The following is a 27,480-nucleotide window of genomic DNA, read 5'->3' as shown; positions in this document are numbered from 1 at the left end:
TCCTAAAATGCATTGAAGCCAGTCTCAATTCAATTCGAGACTGGTCTCGAATGGTTTTTAACCAATCGGAATGCAGCAAATCAATGAATTCATGATTATGTGCTGTTGGACCTAGGACAACTTTCTGACAGTATTTGTTTAAATGCAGACCTAGAGTTTAGTATGTTTGACTATCTTACTCACTTTTTTTTATGAATTTCAGTGTTTTTCTTATCAATATATGATCCATATTTTTTTTTTGTTTTTTTTCTGTATTTTTCAGACTGCAAGATGAAACATGTTCAATTAAGTGGTGCAGAAAAGAGAAAACTGGCAAAAAGGAACTAGCAAAAGGCTTTGGATTTCGTGGACAAGAGTCGAAAGCTGACTAATTTTTTTCACTCACCTTACAGAACAAGATCTTTCAAATGAAAACCCATCTCTGCCATCAGAAGTCACTTTTACTGCATCTGACTCTGACAAGATTGAAGTTGAACCAAGCTCCACACCTCCAAGTATCACTTTGTCCACTTCAAGGTCAAAACATCATTATAACGTTGAGCTGTCACAGGCTGGCTCAATTGGCACAAGTTTCACAACTGACCTCACTTTGCCTGTAAATTCTCCTGATATCTCTAGTGTTAATATTGATTTAAGTTGCTATACAAGACAGTTTGAATTTGAAGTAATATCTGAAAATAAAAATCTACTGGACTATGGTAAAGTGCTTCAGTCTACAAAAGATGAAGAGACTAAAGCAAAAGATCCAGGGTTTTGGCTTGATTTCTCTGCTGATTATGTGGCTTATTGGATTGCTTGTGGACCCACTGACTGTTAACATCACAATGGGCCATTTGGCAAATCTTTCCGTTCTTTCAATGGTAGCAAACCAACAAGATGTTGTTCACAAAACCTTTTATTTGGGGTAAAAGCAAATGATGAGTAATACAAGAGAGAGTGGTTATTGTATTCACCATCAACAGGGTCAGTTTACTGCTTTGTTTGTAAACTCTTTTCCCCTAAATTTTCTTTGTGTTTTGTTGAAAGAGAAGGGTTCAGTGACTAGCGAAATAATATTGTAATTGATCATCATGAAAGAAGCACTATTCATCGAGACTCTATACTAACATACTTAACTCGCAGACAAGGTTTAGGCTTACGACAATAGTTGGATAAACAAATAAAAGAAGAATGCAATTACTGGGAGCATGTCTTGGAGCGTGTAATATCTGTTATGCGTACGTTAACTGAACATGGCCTGGCTTTTCGAGGAACAGATGAAAAATTTGGTTCACTACAGAATGGGAATTTATTAGGGCTGCTTGAGCTCATAAGTTAGTTTGATCCATTTTTAGTAGGGTACATTTCGAAATATGGAAATTCTGGAAAAGGAAATCCTTCTTACTTATCCAAAACAACCTATGAAGAACTCATTGAACCAATGGCTCAGAAGGTCCACACATTCATTGTTGATGAAGTGAATTATTCTGGTTATTTTAGCTTGTCAGTTGGCTCGATGCCAGATCTATAACATATAGATTAGTTAAGTGTTGTACTTCGATACTTAAAAGATGGACAGTCTATTGAATGCTTTTTAACCTTTCTGGAACTGAAAAGCCTTACCTCTGATGAAATTGCAAACCAGGTATTGCAGTACTTACGTGAAGTTTGTAAACTTAATTTTTCAAAATGTAGGGGGTCAGTCTGATGACAATGCTGCTAATATGTCAGGGCATTATAAGGGGATGTAGCAAAAGATTTTAGAAGAAAATAAGTTTGCCATGTATGTGCCCTATGCAGTCCATTTGCTAAATCTGGTAGGCCGAAGTGCTGTTGACTGCTGTCAAGTGGCAGTTAATTATTTGTCTACAATGCATTTGCGCTATACACTTTTTTTCAGCCACAACCAGCTGGTGGAAAATTCTTAAAGCTTATCTTGGAAATGAAAGTGTGTTAAAATTCCTCTCTGATACCAGATGAGAGACTCGTGCTATAGCAAAAACAGCAGTTTTGAAGTCTTTCTTTAAGATTTTGGAAGCTTCAGAATGTCTAGTTGAAAACCAGTCACAAAAGGGAGACACTAGAAGAGAAGCAGACAATATTACAAATAAGATGCAAGAGCTAGAATTTGTTTTTATGTTGATCATGTGGGATGAGAGTTTGCAAAAGTTTCATAAAGCAAGTCAAGTTTTGCAAAATGAGGATGTGAACTTATAAACACGTGCAGATCTGTACGGGTCATTAGCTGACGAACTACGCACTCTAAGGGATTACTTTGAAAGATTTGAAACAGTTGCAAAAGAAATACTACCAGATATTGATTACAATGCTGCTCAAACTTGCAAACATGTCAGAAAGAAGGTACTCATTGATGGAGATGCACAAGAAGTAGATCTGAATGCCAGAGATAAATTTTGTGTCACAGCCTTCTACACAATTGTTGACAGACTAGAAACCCAGATGAGAAGAAGAGGAGAGGTGTACAAACAGATTTTTATTCCTAAGTGATGTGCCAAATGATGTAACTTGCTGAAACTGAAAGGTACTCTTAGCATTCCCAAAAGCTAACTGATGCTTACCCAGAGGACTTGGACACTAATCACTCTGCCGAGCTTCAGCAGTCTCACTCGTATGTGTACCACAAGTTCAGTGCAACAAAGTATGTGAAAAACAGATTCAGTAATGCTGAATTGTATAAATTAATTGTAGAAGACAAAATTGAGTGTGCCTTTCCAAACTTAAACATTGAAATTGCATTGCTTATATTTTTAACATTAATTAATCATAAATTGCACAGCTGAACGTTCACTTTCTCAACTCAAGCATATTAACAATCCCAGCAGAACAACTATGCAAGAAGACAGGCTGGATGCCTTTTCTCTGGTAAGTATAGAAGCAGATTTGTTATGCCAGATTTGTTTTGAGGACTTGATCAAAGACTTTGCAATTAAAAATCTAGAAGAAAACGTTTTAAAATGTAAATAAATATTAAGGTATAAGTAAATAATTTGCTTACAGGGTTTTAAGTTCAAAGTGAGAAATTGATAACATCAAAGTGAGCATTTTTTGAATAAAAGAGTTTAGAGTAAATTTTTTAATTTTGTCCACATCAAGGTGAGAATTGTTAACTCAGAGTGAAAACAAATATACAGTAAAAACAATTTGTTTTAATTATTATCAATCAAAGAAGTGATTTCCCTCATCATTTATAAATAAAAGGCCTCAGTCATTGATTGATTTTGATCCATGCCCAGTCTGTTAAATAAATGAAATAAAAAAGTTTTTATTAAAATGGTGTTTGACCTGGAAGAAAACTGAGGAAGGGTTATACATTTTAAAAGTTTTATTTTACTTTTAGTACTTATTGAGTCTTTATGTCTTGTCAGTTAAGCATTGGACTGGCTGAGGGGGACACCATTGTTCAGCTGTGCTTTGGGCAACAGTTGCCCTTAATCCGGCCCTGAACTTCGTCTTTCAGTAAAAAAAAAATCCATGCACTGTATCTAAGTTCTAACCATATAAGCTACTTTGCCAACTTTCAAATCAATGAACCTCACACTACAACCCTCAATAAAGGTATAAACTACGCAGTAATTCCTTTCACCAAGGTCTTGCATGGCCAAGTGGTTAAGGCACTCGACTTATAATCTGAGGATTGCGGGTTTGAATCCCCGTGCCACAACATGCTCGCCTTTCCAACTGTGGAGGCGTTCTTAAGTGTAGGGCAATCTTACTATTCGTTGGTAAAAAAGTAGCCCAAGAATTGGCGGTGGGCAGTGATGACTAGCCGCCTTTTCTCTAGTGTTACACTGCTAAATTAGGAACGGCTAGCAAAGATAGCCCTCATGTAGCTTTACGCAAAATTCGAAAAACAAACCAAACCTTTCACCCACCCAGTGTTAGATTAAAAAAAACAACACAACCTTCAAGACCTTTGCAGGAAGGTGTGTGTGTGTTTTTCTTATAGCAAAGCCACATTGGGCTATCTATGCTCAGTCCACCGAGGGGAATCGAACCCCTGATTTTAATGTTGTAAATCCGGAGACATACCGCTGTACTAGCGGGGGGCCTGCAGGAAAGCAATAACAGAATTGTATCATAAACCTAGTCAACAGGAACTAAAATCAAGTCAAAGACCTGAAAAAGAATCCATGTCTAATCAATCTGAGGACAAAGAACAGCCATCAGAAACATTCAAAGTTCCAAAAATACAATAACAATTTAATCAGCAATTTCTCTACCAAATCGAAAGCAGGTTCATGAAAAAAAAATCCTAGATAAATTTAGTAAAAAAAACTTAAAAAATACGAAACAGAATGTAGCCTATAAAATAAAATTTGACATCAGAAAAAAGGGCCTAAAACGTTTTAGAAATAATGAAAATTTTGTCATTTAAAGAGTCCGTAAAGATATACAAAGGCTATCTACGTTAGCTGTCCTTAATTTGGCAGTGTAAGACTAGGGGGAGGGCAGCTTGTCATCACCACCTACTGCTAACTCTTGGGCTACTCTTTTACCAACGAATAGTGGGAGTAACCGTCACATTATAACGCCCGCACAGCTGAATGGTGTGCGGCCGAGATTTGAACCCGAGATCCTCAGATTACGAGTCGTATGCCTTAATCCACCTGGCCATGCTGGGCCTGAAGATTGTTTACAATTACACTTGTAATATGATATTAGTATTAGATCAGTCACATTGTTTCAACATTCTTCTCTATATCTGAATTTTCTTGCTCAATAATACAATTTATTGTATTTTTCTTTTTTTATATAATATTTTAATTTTTATCTCATTCTATTAATTTTTTATTTCTTCTTGATTTTCTTTCACTGTTTTTTCAACTTCAATATGACACTTGGCAACATGTTTTCAGATTTTTAATGCTTAAAATCAAGTTGGTAGGCTCAGTATATATATATCCCATTCAGTAGCTTTGTGTTTAACTACAAACTTGTCTGGCATAGCCAGATGGTTAAGGCACTCGACTTGTAGTCTGAGGGTCGGGGGTTCGAATCCCGTCACATGAAACATGCTCGCCCTTTCAGCCGTGGAGGCGTTATAATGTGACGGTCAATCTCACCATTCATAAAAGAGTAGCCCAAGAGTTGGCGGTGGGTAGTGATGCATAGCTGCCTTCCCTCTAGTCTTACACTGCAAAATTAGTTACAGATAGCCCTCCTAACAAACAACTCCAATAAACCTTATAAAGTCATCTCAAAGGTTAAAGTATATTTAGTTGTGTTGACGTTAAGCAGAAAACTATGCTTTTTATACTGTTATAGCAGTTGTATTTTTGCATATCATGAACATTAACAAAATGAAAAACACCTGTGTCAAAAGTAGTTTAACTTATAAACTATGTAAAATTGATTCTGTAACAAGATTATAAAAGCTACAGGTGTTCTAAACAATATTAACTGAAGAAAAAAATTTTCAGAGCCTAGATAAATTGTTAGTGTCTTAAGTCAAGGCATGAAAATGTACTATGGCAATATTTCATTAAATTTCATGTTGTATTTATTTATAAATAATTAGTTACAAAGGGAACTACTTATTTTTTACATGCATAACATGTATATCTTTATCATGCATATGTTCTTTAAATCACAACATTTTTCTAATGTTAAGAAACAGAGAAGTGTGAAGGTGATGAAAACTTTCAGTACAATACTTCTACTCACATTTAAATTTGTATTTATTATTATTGCTCTTTATATGCTCAAACGTTTTGCTTTCCACTAGCCTCCATACTCTCACCTATGTTCATGTGATTAACATGGTTTAGGTGTGCTGTACCATGTAAATAATCATGCAACAACCCTCTACTGTAGTGTGACACACACTTCTTATGTAGGTCACACTTCCTGAATTGTAGTCTACTTTCTTCTCACTTTGTCACTAAAGGTTTAGACTTATTCTTTGCCATACTTTGAGTTTTTAAATTTTGCTTAACTTTCAACTTTCATAATCTAAAAGTAGTTATGTATGAGTTAAATTTATTTCATGAATTTTTTGTTTACCAAGATTTTTCATCTTGAGTTATTTACTTATTTAATTATGAATTTGTTTTTTATTGTTATGACTTCTTCAACTGCTACTAGTACTCTAGATAAACCATCTGTTGTTGCTACCACTGATGAACTTTATTAGCAGTTTTTAAATTTTGCTTAACTTTCAACTTTCATAATCTAAAGTAGTTATGTATGAGTTAAATTTATTTCATGAATTTTTTTGTTTACCAAGATTTTTCATCTTGAGTTATTTACTTATTTAATTATGAATTTGTTTTTTATTGTTATGACTTCTTCAACTGCTACTAGTACTCTAGATAAACCATCTGTTGTTGCTACCACTGATGAACTTTATTAGCAGTTTTTAAATTTTGCTTAACTTTCAACTTTCATAATCTAAAAGTAGTTATGTATGAGTTAAATTTATTTCATGAATTTTTTTGTTTACCAAGATTTTTCATCTTGAGTTATTTACTTATTTAATTATGAATTTGTTTTTTATTGTTATGACTTCTTCAACTGCTACTAGTACTCTAGATAAACCATCTGTTGTTGCTACCACTGATGAACTTTATTAGCAGAAGAGTTTGGGCACTCATTTACAGAGATATATGGAGTCATTCCTGCAGTCTGTGGGTTCTCCAGATACTCATTCATTTTCCCTTACCATAGGGATGCTGCACAAAAAGATAAAGAACAGACAGCTTTTCATGTTTTGTTTTCATGCTCTGTATTGTATAAACTTTCTTTTGTTACACAATGTACATCATTTTCCTGAATAACTCTGTCTTATCCTTTGCGTGATATTTTACATACTCGCACTTTGGCCTATCATTGAGATTTAAATTCTTCTTTGGATTCTTTACAGTTGGGTTTTTTTATCCCAGGTTAGGTTTAAGACCTAGATACTAAATGTGCTCAGTTTTCCCATCTTTGTTTATCTTTAATCTCCCTTCTGTGTTACCTCCCTATCGTTCATTTTTTTGTCTTATGCTATTTATCATTTCCCTGAAGTTTTTTTAGGAAGTTGGACATTCAGTATTGTTGTGTACATTTGATTTCCTTAGCTCTGTTGGGCAGAATTCAATATTTACACGGGTGTATTCCTCTCGTGTTCAAGATATTTACACATTGACATATGGCTCCTTTTATGTATTAGTCTATTTTGGAGGCACCTTTTAGTCATTGGAGTCTTGAGTAGAGTCATCTCATCTCTAGTCTTCTTTATACTCCCTTGGCACTCATGTGTCTCAATCTTCCCCTGTTCTTCCCTCTCCCATTTTGTCCCCTTGTAAGCTTATTTTGCCACAGCTTCTGACTCAAGTCTTCTTATATTTTGCTGCCAATCCATCTGCTGTAATTAGTTTCAGTGGCAGCTTGGAATGTACAGAACCTATGGAGACCAAGCTGTATAAGACTATCCATGTTATTAGAACTTTTCCCTCCAACCTTGGGTGTTAAAAGTCTTGTTTGTAGAACTCTCAATTCATTTTCACACTCCTTTTCCAGTTCTCTTTCCTAGGGAATCCCCACCGTTATCAGGACTTTCTTTCCAAAGGTACTGAAGAATCCATGGGTCATTTTGGTTTCAGCTTCTATTTCTGGTTGTTTGTTGTCCCCAAACAGACAGTCTGAACTGATTTTATATATATATATGGTGTGTGTGTGTGTATATATAGACAAAGTTTCAATGTGGAATCATTTAAGTCACTTTGTTAGGTGCTTACTCCAGGTTTGTGATGACAAAATTTCACGTGTCTGATGTTTACTTCCACTTTTCCATATCTTCAATATCTTGTCAGTTTCTTTGAGTTAACCACAGGGTCTGTCAATTTCAAGCTCTTTTGTTTGGTCTTGCTTTGGTTTCTTCGTTGTTTATATTGGATAATCAGGGTTGGTCATAGATGTTCCATTCCCAGGAACTTCATTTACATAATTACATGGACAAATGATGTTTTCTAGCTTCATCATGGACAATAGCCTCCTGGCACACTTTTTTGGTTGTTGAATATAGATGTTTGTGTTCTCACACCAGCTCAGTGTTTTTTTTTCATGTTGAGATTTTTTTTCAACTGCTACTTCAGCCCTTTCCAGTTCATCTTCAGTCTATAGAGCTATCAGTTCAAAGAGCACAATACTGCTTGAAAAGATCTATTACTAAAAGGAACAAAAGTAGTAATCATGATAGGTTTAAAAAAAAATGGTCATTACCCTATAACAATATAATATCCCGAACTAGAGTAACAACTCCAGTAATTTTGGCTGCGATAATAATACAGAAAAAAAGAATCAGTTCATACCAGAAGATTGTAGAAGTCAGAAACTAAATTACAATACATATATAGTTATTGGATTTGTTTTGGGTTTTTTTTCAGCTATTGTAAGATCATCACAGACCCAGGTACTAAACAAACAGTAACACTGAGCAAGTAAAATGAAATGGTTTTATGTGAAAGAGATATTTATGCCAACTTAAACATTTTCATTCAGTGATATATACAAGTTATGAATCAGTTGTAATGTGATAAACCTGTGACTGATCAGAATTTTGTCATAAACTGTAATCCTTGTTTCACAGTATAATAACAGTAGAAAATAGCAAATCTATCTGATATGAAGATACTACTATTTAGGTTTATGAAGAGACAATTGTGTTGTCAGTAGTGACTCATGTATGATGAGGTAATAGAGTAGAATCCTAACTCAGTTCAGAACGTTTACTTTTTTGTAAAAGTGATGGTGAGAGTACTGAGGAAAGAAAACATTTTATGATTCTGTTTAGCTGTACAAGTTTTGTACATAAGAGATACTAGGAAAGAATATGAGTAAACCATTGCTGATAAAGAGACATCTGGTTAGAATTGACAGAGATTTTTGATTTAGATAAGTTTGATAAACTGTGAAATAATTTGTGAATGAATGGTATCATAAAATACCAGAGAATGAATTAAAAACCTGGTTAAAGATCATTTGAAAACTCAATTAAACATTATTTTAGTGCTTGTAATAATTATTTGAATCCCATTCCAATATTAAAAGTAATTTATAATCAAAACAAATGTTTGTTAATATAATTTTTATTTTTTTGCAGCTCTGTTAACATTCTATGGATTGTTTAAGGGGTTCAAAATAATCTTTTGACTTTTAAAGAGGGTTACTGGCCTGTTCTGTTTTGTGGATGGATCCATGTGATTAAACTACAGACAAAGGTTCTGTAAGTGTGTGGAACATGGTTAAAAATTGAATAAATTCATGGAGAACTTCTTTATCTCCACACACATTGCAATAACTTACACAATATATGTTACAAAAAGTACTTGTGGATCTTAAACAAGATTTAATCCTTTTGTCCACCTTGATATATTCAAAGTTTCTATTCCATAGAGAAGTAGTTAATCAGTACTATCTACTAATAATTCTGTGTGAATTAAAGTGAACTTTAAATTATATCTTAATCTGACTTCTAGTGGTTAACAAAGTCTTTTGGGTTCTGTTTAGTTTGTTATGTATTTTATTTTATCTTATTTCTTTAGATATGTAGATGGATTAATTAACTGGCGAGTCCAACCTTTTTGTGTCTGAAGCTAAAGAGAAAGTGTTGTTGGGCTGTTTGAAAGAGATTTACATTAATATCTATGTAAGTACTAAATATAATAATAAATAGCATTATTCATTTATGATTAACATGAAAAGGTGTAAATTAAAAAATGTATTTCAATGTATTAATGAAATATTCCTGTTGATAGTTACCTGTATAAGTCCCTTAATATGTATACCCACACATTAATATTTACATATATCCAGATATGAGTATATAGAACAGGACATTGCTAGGATTGTTAAACACCTGTATGAGTCCATTAATATGTATACCCACACATTAATATTTACATATATCCAGATATGAGTATATAAAACAGTACATTGCTAGGATTGTTAAACACCTGTATGAGTCCATTAATATGTATACCCACACATTAATATTTACATATATCCAGATATGAGTATATAGAACAGCACATTGCTAGGATTGTTAAACACCTGTATGAGTCCATTAATATGTATACCCACACATTAATATTTACATGTATCCAGATATGAGTATATAAAACAGTACATTGCTAGGATTGTTAAACACCTGTATGAGTCCATTAATATGTATACCCACACATTAATATTTACATGTATCCAGATATGAGTATATAGAACAGCACATTGCTAGGATTGTTAAACACCTGTATGAGTCCATTAATATGTATACCCACACATTAATATTTACATGTATCCAGATATGAGTATATAGAACAGCACATTGCTAGGATTGTTAAACACCTGTATGAGTCCATTAATATGTATACCCACACATTAATATTTACATATATCCAGATATGAGTATATAGAACAGCACATTGCTAGGATTGTTAAACACCTGTATGAGTCCATTAATATGTATACCCACACATTAATATTTACATGTATCCAGATATGAGTATATAGAACAGTACATTGCTAGGATTGTTAAACACCCGTATGAGTTCATTAATATGTATACCCACACATTAATATTTACATATATCCAGATATGAGTATATAAAACAGTACATTGCTAGGATTGTTAAACACCTGTATGAGTCCATTAATATGTATACCCACACATTAATATTTACATGTATCCAGATATGAGTATATAGAACAGCACATTGCTAGGATTGTTAAACACCTGTATGAGTCCATTAATATGTATACCCACACATTAATATTTACATGTATCCAGATATGAGTATATAGAACAGCACATTGCTAGGATTGTTAAACACCTGTATGAGTCCATTAATATGTATACCCACACATTAATATTTACATATATCCAGATATGAGTATATAGAACAGTACATTGCTAGGATTGTTAAACACCCGTATGAGTTCATTAATATGTATACCCACACATTAATATTTACATGTATCCAGATATGAGTATATAGAACAGCACATTGCTAGGATTGTTAAACACCTGTATGAGTCCATTAATATGTATACCCACACAGTAATATTTACATGTATCCAGATATGAGTATATAGAACAGCACATTGCTAGGATTGTTAAACACCTGTATGAGTCCATTAATATGTATACCCACACATTAATATTTACATATATCCAGATATGAGTATATAGAACAGCACATTGCTAGGATTGTTAAACACCTGTATGAGTCCATTAATATGTATACCCACACATTAATATTTACATGTATCCAGATATGAGTATATAGAACAGCACATTGCTAGGATTGTTAAACACCTGTATGAGTCCATTAATATGTATACCCACACATTAATATTTTCATGTATCCAGATATGAGTATATAGAACAGCACATTGCTAGGATTGTTAAACACCTGTATGAGTCCATTAATATGTATACCCACACATTAATATTTACATGTATCCAGATATGAGTATATAGAACAGCACATTGCTAGGATTGTTAAACACCTGTATGAGTCCATTAATATGTATACCCACACATTAATATTTACATGTATCCAGATATGAGTATATAGAACAGCACATTGCTAGGATTGTTAAACACCTGTATGAGTCCATTAATATGTATACCCACACATTAATATTTTCATGTATCCAGATATGAGTATATAGAACAGCACATTGCTAGGATTGTTAAACACCTGTATGAGTCCATTAATATGTATACCCACACATTAATATTTACATGTATCCAGATATGAGTATATAGAACAGCACATTGCTAGGATTGTTAAACACCTGTATGAGTCCATTAATATGTATACCCACACATTAATATTTACATATATCCAGATATGAGTATATAGAACAGTACATTGCTAGGATTGTTAAACACCTGTATGAGTCCATTAATATGTATACCCACACATTAATATTTACATGTATCCAGATATGAGTATATAGAACAGCACATTGCTAGGATTGTTAAACACCTGTATGAGTCCATTAATATGTATACCCACACATTAATATTTACATATATCCAGATATGAGTATATAGAACAGCACATTGCTAGGATTGTTAAACACCTGTATGAGTCCATTAATATGTATACCCACACAGTAATATTTACATGTATCCAGATATGAGTATATAGAACAGCACATTGCTAGGATTGTTAAACACCTGTATGAGTCCATTAATATGTATACCCACACAGTAATATTTACATGTATCCAGATATGAGTATATAGAACAGCACATTGCTAGGATTGTTAAACACCTGTATGAGTCCATTAATATGTATACCCACACATTAATATTTACATATATCCAGATATGAGTATATAGAACAGCACATTGCTAGGATTGTTAAACACCTGTATGAGTCCATTAATATGTATACCCACACATTAATATTTACATGTATCCAGATATGAGTATATAGAACAGCACATTGCTAGGATTGTTAAACACCTGTATGAGTCCATTAATATGTATACCCACACATTAATATTTACATGTATCCAGATATGAGTATATAGAACAGTACATTGCTAGGATTGTTAAACACCCGTATGAGTTCATTAATATGTATACCCACACATTAATATTTACATGTATCCAGATATGAGTATATAGAACAGCACATTGCTAGGATTGTTAAACACCTGTATGAGTCCATTAATATGTATACCCACACATTAATATTTACATATATCCAGATATGAGTATATAGAACAGTACATTGCTAGGATTGTTAAACACCCGTATGAGTTCATTAATATGTATACCCACACATTAATATTTACATGTATCCAGATATGAGTATATAGAACAGCACATTGCTAGGATTGTTAAACACCTGTATGAGTCCATTAATATGTATACCCACACATTAATATTTACATGTATCCAGATATGAGTATATAGAACAGCACATTGCTAGGATTGTTAAACACCCGTATGAGTCCATTAATATGTACACCCACACATTAATATTTACATGTATCCAGATATGAGTATATAGAACAGCACATTGCTAGGATTGTTAAACACCTGTATGAGTCCATTAATATGTATACCCACACATTAATATTTACATATATCCAGATATGAGTATATAGAACAGTACATTGCTAGGATTGTTAAACACCTGTATGAGTCCATTAATATGTATACCCACATATTAATATTTACATGTATCCAGATATGAGTATATGGAACAGCACATTGCTAGGATTGTTAAACACCTGTATGAGTCCATTAATATGTATACCCACACGTTAATATTTACATGTATCCAGATATGAGTATATAGAACAGCACATTGCTAGGATTGTTAAACACCTGTATGAGTCCATTAATATGTTTACCCACACATTAATATTTACATGTATCCAGATATGAGTATATAGAACAGCACATTGCTAGGATTGTTAAACACCTGTATGAGTCCATTAATATGTATACCCACACAGTAATATTTTCATGTATCCAGATATGAGTATATAGAACAGCACATTGCTAGGATTGTTAAACACCTGTATGAGTCCATTAATATGTATACCCACACAGTAATATTTACATGTATCCAGATATGAGTATATAGAACAGCACATTGCTAGGATTGTTAAACACCTGTATGAGTCCATTAATATGTATACCCACACATTAATATTTACATATATCCAGATATGAGTATATAGAACAGTACATTGCTAGGATTGTTAAACACCTGTATGAGTCCATTAATATGTATACCCACACATTAATATTTACATGTATCCAGATATGAGTATATAGAACAGCACATTGCTAGGATTGTTAAACACCTGTATGAGTCCATTAATATGTATACCCACACATTAATATTTACATGTATCCAGATATGAGTATATAGAACAGCACATTGCTAGGATTGTTAAACACCTGTATGAGTCCATTAATATGTATACCCACACAGTAATATTTACATGTATCCAGATATGAGTATATAGAACAGGACATTGCTAGGATTGTTAAACACCTGTATGAGTCCATTAACATGTATACCCACACATTAATATTTACATATATCCAGATATGAGTATATAGAACAGCACATTGCTAGGATTGTTAAACACCTGTATGAGTCCATTAATATGTATACCCACACATTAATATTTACATATATCCAGATATGAGTATATAGAACAGTACATTGCTAGGATTGTTAAACACCTGTATCAGTCCATTAATATGTATACCCACACATTAATATTTACATATATCCAGATATGAGTATATAGAACAGGACATTGCTAGGATTGTTATATTTATTCAATCATCATTTACAAGTCAGTGAACTTAGCTTTGATATAAATAACGATACAAGAAGTATGATAGTCAACATTGAACAGTGTTTAATGTTATCTTGTAATAAGTTCTCTAGAAATTATGAAAGTTCTACATAAAGAAAGAAATCAGTAAATATGTGTTACAACATATATTTGTAAACTTTAGATTAATAAGTTAAGAACTTTTATGTGGTATATAAAATTTTATCAACAGGTTTTTAGTACATATAGACACTGGAAAGGTTACATGTTGACAGGTGAATGTAGCTGGATAAAGGAACATCAGTAGATTTGTTATATTGAACAGAAAAAAATTGTCAGATATGATCTGTGTCTGACATAATTAAGCTGAAAATATTTGATCACTATATATACTTTTGGAAAGTTTAACATTATTTGTTTTTATGCAGGAAACATTAACAGTTTTAAACTAAATCATCATCGTTTGAAATTTGTGAGCAGCTTTTAATACATGTTACTGTAAATAATGAGAGTAACAGTTGTGTAGTTCTGATATATAGTTTATAAAATACAGATGCACGTACATAAGGGTATATGTGTATATTTTATAAATTATCTAGCTGTAAAAGGTAATGTTTATAAGGGGTGTTACTGTATCTGAATTATTAAGATAACAGAAACTGTAAATATTTTAGCCATAATGAAGGATACATTTTAAGTATATTAAACATTAATGAGAGAGTCTTCAAAAGAAGTTGTTGTATTTGTGACTATATACTTTGTTTTTTATTCTTTAGTCATCAGCTGTACATCTCTAGGAAGCATACAGAATGTTTGATGGTATCTTTCTTGGTACTCTACAAGTAAGTGTATAAACTAGTTAGACGAAACATAATTCTGATCTAATATTATAAAGATGTTATACATCCATTGTTGGTTGCTTAAATGCTATAAAGCTCTCCAAGATGGTAAGAAAAACAAGTTTACATTAGGTTAACATTTCCATAAGTTGTTGCTGATAGAGATGTGTAATAATTGCTTCTAAATTCTGTACACAAGTTCACAGTATGTGTTGACTTCTGATAGTGTTAATTTCTGTAGTTGTAAACATGTTCTTATAAATGTTTATGTTCATTTATGTTACTTTTTGGTTATTCTTTAGTTTCTTTCACATTTCAAATTACTCATTCTAATTTTCATTGTTAGGTTAGCTTTAGGCAATGAGCCCTTATATGTGTATAGTTTTTATTAACATTAGAAAATTAAAAGTAATATATTATATTATGTAACAGTAAGAGTATTTTTAAACCAGTATTGAAACACCCAAACATACCTATATTATAGTTGAATTTGTCAGGTTGTCAAATGATATCTTTTCTTTAACAGTATTCCCAGTAGATATTTATACTTACTAATAATTGTGATGTGATATGAATAATGAATAAAATCTGTAAACAAGACTGAGAACCAGAGTCAGTTTACCATTTTAAGTTTAATTAACACAATATCTGTGAGAACTGTAATCAGGTGTTTTCAGTTACTCTGAGTAGGTTTTATTTCATTGTTTCAGTTTCACATGCTTGTTACCAGAAACTTAATGTATAATAAACTGACTACATCATAAAAAGATATCATGAAATAACTTTACTAAATTCATTCAACAATACATGTTAGATTTGTTAATTTAACATAATACTAAATTTCTGCTAACGCTAATTACATAGTTTTGTATACAGGAAAAGTTAACAAGATAGATAGTTTGAGTATTTATAATGAAACTAACATAATAGTCATAAATTACTGTAACTTCTGTGTTTTAAGAAAAGTAACTGAAATTTAAAAATTTATTTGTAAATAGTAATAATATATATACATGTGTAATGTATTAGAACTGAATGTGATTGTATTTTACAAAATACTGGTCCTCTAAGACAAAGGAAAAAGTTGTACTTATTAAAGGTCAGTTTTATACTGTTTTATATCAGCTGTAGTTTCATATAACTTACTGATTAGAAAATTTTGAAATCGAACTAAATAAAATATTCTGACATATTTTTAAAACATGGTACGAAAAAAATGTAGATTATGTATATCTTACATGTACATATCTGTCCATTTTGTTTTTCATGTTTATCATTGTACATACATGAATTTCTGGTGTAACTGGATGTGAATATCATGTTTTCTGTTGATTTTAGGTGTTTTTTTGTTTTTAAGTTCCATTTTTCTATCTGGATATTGCAATAGATTGGTGATTTATAAACTTGTTTGTTCGCGAACCATTTTAATTTTGTTTCCTTTCTCAGGAACCTTTCATACTGTTCTTCCACTAACCACCTGAATGGAGCTTAAGAATCAAAGATTGAGAATTTACAACAAATAACAGAGTGAAAACTTTTATAGTTTAAAAACAACACTCAAAACTGATGTTCTTCAATACTTGGTTTTTAATTATATTTTTGTTCTCCAGAATCTTCGATATTTTGTGATAATATAACTGTAGCTCTATGTGTTGATAGGACATGCACTTTTCTTGACCGATTGTCAGGATTCCCTGTTTATGGATCCATCGAAAAACTTCATTTAACATATTTACAATCAAAACATACAACTGTACTGGTATCACGCAGAATGTAAACCTGTATAATTTTTTCCAGGTCATGAAAAGCCAGGTGATTAATATTGCAGCTAGAGCATTGTCTGCAACAAAAAACTGGATACAGACAAACTGACTTGAGATAAATGTGGGGTAGGAAGTAGATCTTTAAAGAATTATAGATACAGTTCCTTCTGTACTTATGTGTAACTTCTTGTAATACAAGCTAAGAAACAACTTTATTCCTAATATGGTTATGATAAGCTAGAATTCCAAATTTCTGAAAGTTCTCAATTTATAAATGTATTCATACCCCTATAACTTGGATTCGTAGAGAAAGTTGAATAACTAATGATTGATGGTTAATTGTGGATTTAGAACTTTGGTAGAAAAACGTTCTTTGATCCAATGCTAACTTAGTGTGTTTGTTGCTACAAAATATTTAGAATCGGCATCAAACGGGCCATCATTATAAGCGGTGTTCGAAACATTTTGCTCCCCCTACCATAATGGCTCAACAAGAAATTAGCAAGCTTACCAATGCTAGAAATCGAATTTCTCTATCGATTGTGCAGCTGTACGCTAAACAATCGACTGACCAACCAATCGAATCACTTTGTAAATATGAAGTTGTGGTTGTAACTTCTTTTTCCTCTTTCTGTAACTAGATTTTCGTGTGTTCTGTGCTGCACTTTAAAAATTCGATTCCGAACAAACAGTAAGCCAGTGTAAGCACTGTATCGTAATGAATTGTGCATTCTCACATAAGATATAAGATTTTCTAATATACACAAAGTTAAAATGAAGTTGGCTGTTCTTTGTAAATTTCAAGAAAGATTACTGGAAAGCAAACATTCCATATTATTATGAACAATACTGGTATAAGACAGAGGCTAAGAAGAGTTATGTGAGTTAATTATAAAGTAAATATGCAAAGCTCCATAAAGTTTAGTGTGGATAAGCACATGTGGTTTACTAATGATGGTTTACTCATGCTAAAATTGCCAGCCTTAAATAATTACTTTTAAAGTAGTTAAACTAGCTCAAATGTTACACAGGTAACTTCATAACGATTTAAACCTATATAATCAGAACTCTAGCTGACATGTAGTTTGATAATGTTACGAAGTTTTAATGAACAGTCGTGATTTTCAAGGGTTTTGTAAATGTCAACATGTTTGAATGTTTTTCAGAGAGTGTGCAATCAGTAGTAAGGTGTTCATTCACCAACCTCTTCAGTTGGTTATCCAAACTTTTTAATTTGACTTGTAAGTAGGGTAACAAAAATGGCGTCAACTCTTTTGAATTTTCACATAGTTTTTGAAAATGAAGGTACACATTTTAACCCTAGTAACCAACAGCAGTTGATTTAGCAGATTTTCGTATTTAAAAAGCTTCCTAGCTCTTGAATTTTGACAATTTCAAGTGGCGACAGCTGTTAACGGATATGGCTGTAACCTTGACCCTCCAAAAACTAATCACTTCTGAGTTATAAATCCTGCTGACACACACACACACACACACACACATAAATAAACACACTGGAATGAAAACATTACCTTCATCAACTTCAATGACAGATGTAATAATTGGTTTAAATCCCAAGAAGTAACTTTCTATTTGCGGAACAAATGGAATTCTGTAACGTTTCTTGTGTACAGGGAAACGTTTTGTTCTCAACTTTGACTGAGGGTTTAAATGAAGAATCAGTACAGGATAAGATGTCAGTAATTTGGAATGTCTATGACAAACCGGTATTCTATCTTTCCGTCTATGTCCACAGATTTATCTGCTCTTTCATTAGTCTTTTTGACATAGAAACAATTATTTATATTCCCGACACATAATATCCTGATATTTTTAGTTACCTAGTTTTTATTGTTTAATATTGAAAGTACACAAAGTTTAGATGCCTTGTAAAAGGCCGGGTGCATAGTGTCAGACTCGTTAACTTTTGTAATCCAGTCGAAGTTAAAGCATCGGTACAAAAACTGTTAACTGAACCTAGATTAGTTCTATATAACCACCTTTACATGGTTATAAGTTTTTAATGTGGATTGATATTGTTCTACACTTAAAGAGAAACGACTTACTTGTTAAATTGTTTGATAACGTTCACAAGATTTATTAGTGTTAGGTTTAGATTGTTTGTTTGGAGAATTTCGCCCAAACCTACTCGAGTGCTATCCACGCTAGTCGTGTCTAATTTACTTGTTTAAGACTAGAGGGCAGGCAGCTGAGTATCACCGCCCACTGCCAACTCTTGGGCTAGTCTTTGAACAACGAACACTGGGAATAATGAAAGTAATAACGCCACCACGGCTGAAAGGACTGGCATGTTTGGTGTGACGGGGATTCGAACCTTTCACCTTCAGATTACGAATCGAACACTCTAACCACCATGCAATGCCGGACTGTTATGCCCAGAACTAGGATCTAATTGTTTAACGTCGCAACGCTTGAATTCTAACATAATAGTACATTCACATTTATATTTTATAGATCATATACTAGTAAACATTTTAATGGATGATTCTATCCAAGTAATCACAATTTTCATGAAACAAGCACCACCTACAGGCTGCTATATATACTTACAGCTTCGGAGATAATATAATGTGTTGATGATAAATGTGTAATTAATGTATTAAAATGAGTCAGCACGTACAGTTTACAACAAAAGTTTATTTTCCTATTGGTTAAATGCTGATCCTGATTTACAGTAAAATGGTAAAACATTAAGACTAACACAGATATTGAATTTCTAGTAGTTCACACATTAACAAAAGTTTATGTATTAATACTATATTTCAGTACTAACCTAAATATATATAATAATAACTGTGGGCTATTGTTTCAGGTGGAATTGTTTGGTCTATATCAAAAATTGTTTCCTGTTATTGAAGCTTTTGTGGTTCCATTATTAATATTCATGATGTACTCCGATGACACAGCAGTATGTCTTGAGATTTGAATCTCTAAAATCAGGGGCTCATGTCACTTCGGTAGAAATAGCAGATAACCAAATATTCCTAATAATTTCATTCTCGGAAAGAAAATACTTTTATTACATTACGAATATGTTTGTAACTACGTCAGTCACAACGACTGTCCAACAGTCAGTCCTTTGTATAGGTTGTCGATCAAATAGAGGGCCAGGCATTGACTGCACATTGCACTTGTATAACAGGAATATAATAGTGTTACGTGTAACAACCACATTATTTTAAAAGGTCAACCTTGTACCTTTTTCAACCAAAAGCAACACAACCAAATGACATAATTCAGTTCTAAGTATTTACTACTTTTAGAACCTGACGTGAGAGGCTAATTTACACGACACTAGGTAATTACTCACCTTATCACTGAGTATGAGCAATTAACTTTAACTAAGCGTCATTACTGTGTTGCTGTTGGTGCAAATAATACAAAGATCTTTACTCGCAAAAATAAATATTTCTTTTTTGTGTGTTTTTATAGCTAGTATAAAATACACACACTCGCCGTGGGACACTAAGATACTGTCATGATCCATTGTGTCAACGTACCTGTAGGGGTGGAAGACTCAAGTGATGTTGTTGTAAATATATACAACAGTAAGGGTTGGAAGAGTCGAATGATATTGTAAATATACAAAAGAGTGAGTAGTTGAAAGAGTCAAGTGATGTTGCTGTTAGTATATACAAGAGTAATACACGTAACACAGAAGAGTTAAATTAAAAAGCTTCAGAATGAAAATTACGTCCAAAGCAAGCGATAGTATTGTCAATGTGCGGATGACATTAATATCGCTTGCTTTGGCCGTGAGTGTCGTTCTAAGGCTTTTCAACGATTTTGTGGTATAGCAGAAAAATAAAAACTTTATTTTTACACATGTTTTTAATGTGACGCTTGTGCCTGCTTCCGAGAGGAAATCAAATTGAAGCGAGGCTCTAACGTAGACAAACAAGCTCGCATTTCATCATCAACTGTAAGAAGCCTCTCTCTCTTTCTGGCATTAATTTCAGTCAATGCTGAAAATTCAATTTCGCAAAACCACGAAGATTCAAATGAAAGTAGAACTTTAACTGCTTTTGAACTGATTGCAGGATATGAATTTTTAATGGAGATCCAAAATTCATCCAAGCTCTTTTCGGGAAACAATGACTGATAAAATTTGTCGTTTCGTAAATCAATGAGCTGTTCTTCCTCCTCAGTTGTAAGAATTGGTGTCTCGTTGATTCCGAATGGATAGGTCACCCAGTTATATTCATCGACAGAAAGTGATGGGAAGTAATATTTTAGTGCGGACTGTAGTTCGCTTAATGTGTTCAGAATTGGAGGGACAATTTTCTTCTTTGATGGACATTTGTTAACAGAAGGAAACAATCAAGGACTCCTTTCGATATCTTATTCTTCCACAGCGTCACCTTTTCATCGAAGGCCTTCAGTTTGGATGTTTCAGTAATAATGTTTTCAAATGGTCCTTGGAGACTTAAGTTCAGAGAATTTAATTTGTCAAACAAGTCGGAGAGAAATTGAACCTTCAGCCACCAGATCTCATCATGAAAAGAAAATTCAAAACCTGCTTCCTCAACCTCCAAGAAAGAAATTACTTCAGTTTTTAGTTGGACAAGACGCTTTAACACCTTTCCTTTCGAAAGCCATCGAACTTCAGTGTGATACAGTAGCTTTTTGTAGTCTGAATCCATCGTCTCACAGAGAAGAGAGAAAAGTCGAGATTGAAGTGACCGAGACTTGATGAAATTCTCCACTTGAATAATTTGATTCATAACAGACTGCCAATCTTTCGGCACAGATTTGGAGGCGAGCGCCTCTCTGTGAATCATGCAGTGAACAATCCTAATGAACAATCCCTTCTTTTTTCCTTGCATTAAAGGACAGCCATTGGTGCAAACGCTGACACAGATATTCCAATGTAATTTGAAGAGCAGAATGTTTTCTTTCACCAACTCGAAAATGTCTTGGTCTTTCGCTGTACTTTTTTAAATCTTTGCAAAATAAGCATTCATTTACGATATTTTCCATCTTTTATAAATCGAACAAAAGCCAGAACTTGAGCTTTTCTACTAACATCAGTAGATTAATCAACTTGAAGAGACCATAACAGAGACAATTCATCTTCACACTCTTCGAAGTGTTTGCAAACTTGATCCTTCAAATCCAACGATAAGTCTACAATTCTGCGCGAAATTATGTCATTGGACAATGGAACTTGTTTAACCTTTTTGGCGGCATCCGTTCCAAGCATGGTTTCAACGATGATTGCTAACGCTGGCGCAATGATTGATTCGGCCTCCGTGTGCGCTTTCTTGCGTTTTGCCAACAATTGAGCAACCTTATAACTTGCAATCAATCCTTTTTCGGGCAGCTTCATGTAGTTCACAAGCTTCCTTGATTGTTCATGTTGTTGAGCCGCGAGATTCTTGAAGTATTCTTTTGGTTTATCCTTCACAGTTGAATGTTTTGTTTCCAAGTGTCTCTTCAGTTTGCTAGGAACAAGCGCCTTGTTCGATAAAGCTGCATTGCAGAGTAGGCAGAATAGTAATTGAGAATGTTTCGATTCCAGAACGATAAAACCGTATTCGATGTATTCGTTTTTGAACTTTCGTTTGATTCCTTGCTTTTGATTCAACGCATTCTCCTTTGCAGCACCAGACTTACTTAAACATTTTTCCATGGATAAATGATAAAGCTAATTCATACACGAAGTTCTGCGGTTGATATAAAATTCCTACCTATAGCGTAGTAGCTGTAGCTTACCGCAGAATGAGAACGTGTTCCAGAAAGCAGTTTGATTGTTTGATGCGTCATTTATGACATACGAAGCGCTTGTTGCGCCACAATTAAACTAACAGTCGAACCGTTGCAGTAGAGAATGAAATTTAAGTATGAACTTCTCAGTGTTCAAGTTCAATGAAAACCATCGAATGGTCTGGAAGGTTTCAGAGTGTCTCTACAGTAGCTTTTATTAACTAATGTGTTCGACTTGCTTGTAAAATCCTAAGAAAGTTGAATGTGTTTCAAAAACACCGCGGCACACCTGCCAATCTATCGCGGCAAACAGGTTGAGAATCACTGGGCTGGAAGGATCAAGTTATGTTGTACAAGTAAATAATTTTCCAACATTTGATTTTACTACATTGTTCTCCACAATTCTATTAAAAGCTTCATTTTCCGTTATAAATTCATTAATTGATCATGTGTATTATTCTTCCATATTACCGGAAGAAAGAAAATTTAGCTCCAAACGCATAAATGATATAGTGTTTTGGAGTTTATAATAATTATAAAATTTTTTTTAGTAACCAGTAATTTAAACAAGTAATAGGAATTCCATTTGGTGCTATCTATTCTACTTGAATTGCAAGTTTATTTTTAGGAGAAAAGGTTTATTGAACAATACATAAGTCCAGGCATTTTTGCTTTAACTTACAGATATATGGATAATTTAATTAGTTTAAAAAATCCTGAGATAAATAATGTAATTAACACTATTCATGCAGTAGAATAGAAATTGAAAATACTTCAATATCTAACATACAGACACATTATTTAGAGTTAGAAATTAAAATAATTGATAATAATATGAAGTTAAAATATTTTACTATTTACAATTATTCAGATTTCATAAAATTTGTAATAAATTGCATTTTACTATTGATGTTGAATTATTGATGCGAAAATTAATATTTAATTAAATCAGTAAAGAAACTAAATAAACTTATTAATATGTTCTGTGATGAATATAAGAATGTATTAAATAAATATAAAAAAGTAAAAATTAAGGAAAGTTTAATGAAACTTTGTTATAAGTACCTTTAGTTATTAATAAGGTTACTGAAACAACTTGGGCCTTCTTTTATGCAGATGAACACCTTAACACGTATAAATGTTTGTTTAGAGTATGAAAACTGGTAGTTACAGTGGATGGTGGTTGAGAGTTATACTAGTTATTTTCGGTAACTGGTTGTGTCACTTTATACTGGTATAACTTGTCTACTAGGCTACTAATTAGTTCCTTACCATTATATTGGGAGCTGCCAATATCAGGAAGTGAGTTTGTCTTACTTACTTCCTGGTGGTGGTATCTTATTTTTGTTTTTCTTCTTCTTTACTTTGGGGAGTAGTTACTTTCCCAGAACTACTTGCAGGTAGTGAGGGATGATACAGATGTGGGATATTATGGGCTTGAATACCCACATTTCACTCTCCTAATTTGAGTTTATTTTGATTATTTTAATGTTTATGAATTTCTTCATGTGAGACTGGCAAGTAGAGGTTAAGACTGACGGACAGTGTTTCCCCACCACAATGTGGGTTCTACGTCATCAGTCACCTTCAAAATCTAGGATACATTTTATATTTCATATTATAGCTTGTACCCTGGGGATCCTTTTAATTGGTTCAGCGTCTTTGATTTTTGTTCGGACTAATTTTTGTTTATTACAAATATATGTAATATATAACAAATAATATACAATATATTAATTATAGAAATGTAAACTAATGTGTTATCAATAAGTGCTGTACATTATAAAACATTATAAATGTCAAACTATGCCATGCAAATTGGAGAACTGTTTGTTTATTTTTTGTTTAAAGTTAGCTACACAATGTGCAATCTGTGGCTGCTCATCACGCCTATCTAAACTTATTTTCTAACATTGTAAGTCCACAGAAATACTGAAGTGAAAGCCATAATCATATCATATTACGTATGAAATGAGTTAGTAACACAATGGCGTCTTTTATTGATTCTGTTTCTTTTGGACAACATATATGATGACAGTCAATCTTTTCTAGTTTCTTACCAGCACCATCTTTAGAAGTTGCTATAGTTGCTTTTTATTGAGATTTCTGCTGTTGCTTGTTAATAACGGACTTCCATTCCTTTGCAAAATTCTATATTTTATAATAAATATAACATTTCTTTTCCCATTTGTCTGTTAACCCTATGCCACCTTTAGTATACTCCTGTTTGTAGTCAGCTACTAGCATTTGTTGAAATAATAATATATTCAAAATAAGACATACGTATGTACAAAAATTATTTACACTACGAAATATCACAGTTGTATCCTAAACTAAAAATAATTATCTTTTCTTGTCAAAGACCCACTTAGGCTGATTCAGTTACTTTAGAATATAATTGACAATATACACTATTTTTGCTAGTCTTATCACAGTACTATCAGTGAATTATTCGCTTTAAATAATTGTCTTCTCATCAAAATCCACAGTCTTATCGTTATTAAACTTTGAAACTTACATTATCATATCGCCCGATATGGTTCATTATTCTCACACCAGCGAACTTTACGTGTTCTTTCTGGGCCCGGCACGGCCAGGTAGTTAAGGCGTTCGAATCCCCGTCACACCAAACATGCCCTTTCAACTGTGGGCGCGTTATAATGTGCGGTCAATCCCACTATTCGTTGGTAAAATAGTAGCCCAGGAGTTGGTTGTGAGTGGTAATGACTAGCTGCCTTTCCTCTTCCTAACCATAATATATTATATTTATAACGGTGTCTAAACTTCAGGAAGGACACCAGCATAAAAATGTATAGAAAGTAAGTTAACATAGTGACTGAAGGTATATTACATTATTATGTTTTTTATTTGAAATTAAGCACAGTGATCTATCTGTGTTTTACCCACCACGGCTTTCGATAACCGGTTTCTAGTGTTGTAAGTCCTCAGACATATCGCTTTGCAAGTTCGAGGCTCTTGGTATGAAGGAGTATAATATGATGACATTTCCTGTCGTCACATTACTTACTTGAGGCAGGTGAACATTTCGCACTTGTTTTGGCTTCTTGTTTACATTGTGGTATGGTTTACTATTATGGTTCATAATTAAGAATATACACAAATGGTCCAACTGTTATTACCTTAGAAATTATATTAAGATTTATTCAGCTAGACATGAAAAATATTATTTTTTTCTTGCCTTAAACAAATTATCAAAGGTGTTATTCCTGCTGCAGCAATCACGATAGGAATCGGGTTTTCTAATATTGAACCTACTGAAATGGAAATATATACAAGTTATAAAGAAAGTGAGTTAAGTGCAATTTGTTTTTGTTAGATAATAATATTGGAGGAGGTTACGTTTTTTTTTTGGTATATGTACGGTGAAAATAACAAGGTAATCACAGCGTTCTGAGTTACTGGAATCGAAAAAGTTCCACTGTCTATTCAAACGCGGATAAGTTTTAATAGGTATCGATAAAACAGTACGGGTAAGAAAGTGTAAACTATCCGGTTAGATTTACTTTCTTCCTTGATAATCCAAGTAAAAATATTTACTTGTCATATCTGATGACATCCAAATACACTGACTGTATTTTCATATCAGAACAGGATGATCATTTGATGCGTCACATGACTGAACACAATTATTTCAGATAGTTGTGTGATTTTGGTGTATCGTGTTTTACGTATGTTGCTATGGGTGATGAAATTGTAAGAGTTTTATTATTTAGAATAGAAAATAATGTCCACAATGTACTGGAATATTATAACAGATCGTGTCTTCACACATTACTACATTTTGTACCTTCATTAATAAGGGACTGAAGACATTTTATATGAAGAAAGAACAACACGCGTGCAACACAAACATAAATCACTATCCTATGACCAGTAATATTTTTCCGTCATGACATTTTGTCAACAACCTTTCTAAACATATTGTCTCACGTTGAAGGTCAGCTTTGAATAACCTTATTTGTATAGTAACTTACTTTTGCTAGCAGAAGGAACGCATCTCTCGTCATTCGTTCCTGGTTGACATGGATCTAAGAAAAATCTTTATGTGTATATAGTGTTAACTTTGACAATTAATAATAAAATATAAGATGAAATATATAATTAATAATTGACTGCTTAATTTGTTCAAAACAGTGTTTCCTTTTTCGATTTATTTTAAAATTGGAAGTCACAAATACTGGTCACACATATAAACGTTTGGAAGGAAAGCTCAACTTATAACAGAGGTTAAGTCTCATCGCGTATCCATCAGGACATTTGTCGATGTCTTTGTCAGGTTGTTCGTATGCTAAAATAAAGTATAATATAATTCATAGTTTAAGTATTGTTGAAATCAGAAAAAAATACTGTTTTGTACTGTTTGTTTGCAATTTGATATAAAACTAATCAATGAGCTATTTGTGCTCGGACCATCACGGATATCGAAACCCGGTTTCTAGCATTCAAAGTACGCAGACATATCGCTATGCCCCTGGAGAATTGTTTGACCTGATATGATATTGATGATATTTTACCGAAGTTCTACAAGTCGATAAATATATTTTAAGTCCATAAATTATTATTAACTACTTTTCTTCATGAAAGCTCATAAATTGAAAATCCTGTTCGGTGTAAACAAAGTCTAATAAATTTAGTTCATGGTTTATCTTGCTCTTTATCAATTGTATCGTAAGTAACAGAAGGTTTCAACCCTATATTTTCATAATTAGCGATAAGTAATGATTTACAATGTTAAAGTAAGGGTTCGATTTCCCTTCAGTAGTCATAGCGGATATCGGTTTTAGTTTGCTGTAAGAAAAACGCATATTTTCATAATTTAAAGAATA

The 27,480-nt window shown here is 32.8% G+C and overlaps 1 long non-coding RNA gene across 1 annotated transcript in view; it reads left to right on the top strand.

Annotated features, from left to right (window-relative positions):
• Positions 1-26,752, top strand: part of LOC143247379 (uncharacterized) — a 33,046-nt gene extending 6,294 nt beyond the window's left edge. Inside the window, exons 2-5 of the long non-coding RNA XR_013026535.1 lie at positions 263-2,862; positions 9,528-9,631; positions 15,081-15,146; positions 16,590-26,752. This is a non-coding gene — a long non-coding RNA (uncharacterized LOC143247379). The remainder of the gene's footprint in view (positions 1-262; positions 2,863-9,527; positions 9,632-15,080; positions 15,147-16,589) is intronic.
• Positions 26,753-27,480: the final 728 nt, after the last annotated feature.

Source organism: Tachypleus tridentatus, chromosome 3 (genome assembly GCF_004210375.1).
Source record: "Tachypleus tridentatus isolate NWPU-2018 chromosome 3, ASM421037v1, whole genome shotgun sequence".
Classification (NCBI taxonomy): Eukaryota; Metazoa; Arthropoda; class Merostomata; order Xiphosura; family Limulidae; genus Tachypleus; species Tachypleus tridentatus.
The sequence above is the reverse complement of the archived record's forward strand: the minus strand, read 5'-3'. Positions and strand labels throughout refer to the sequence as shown.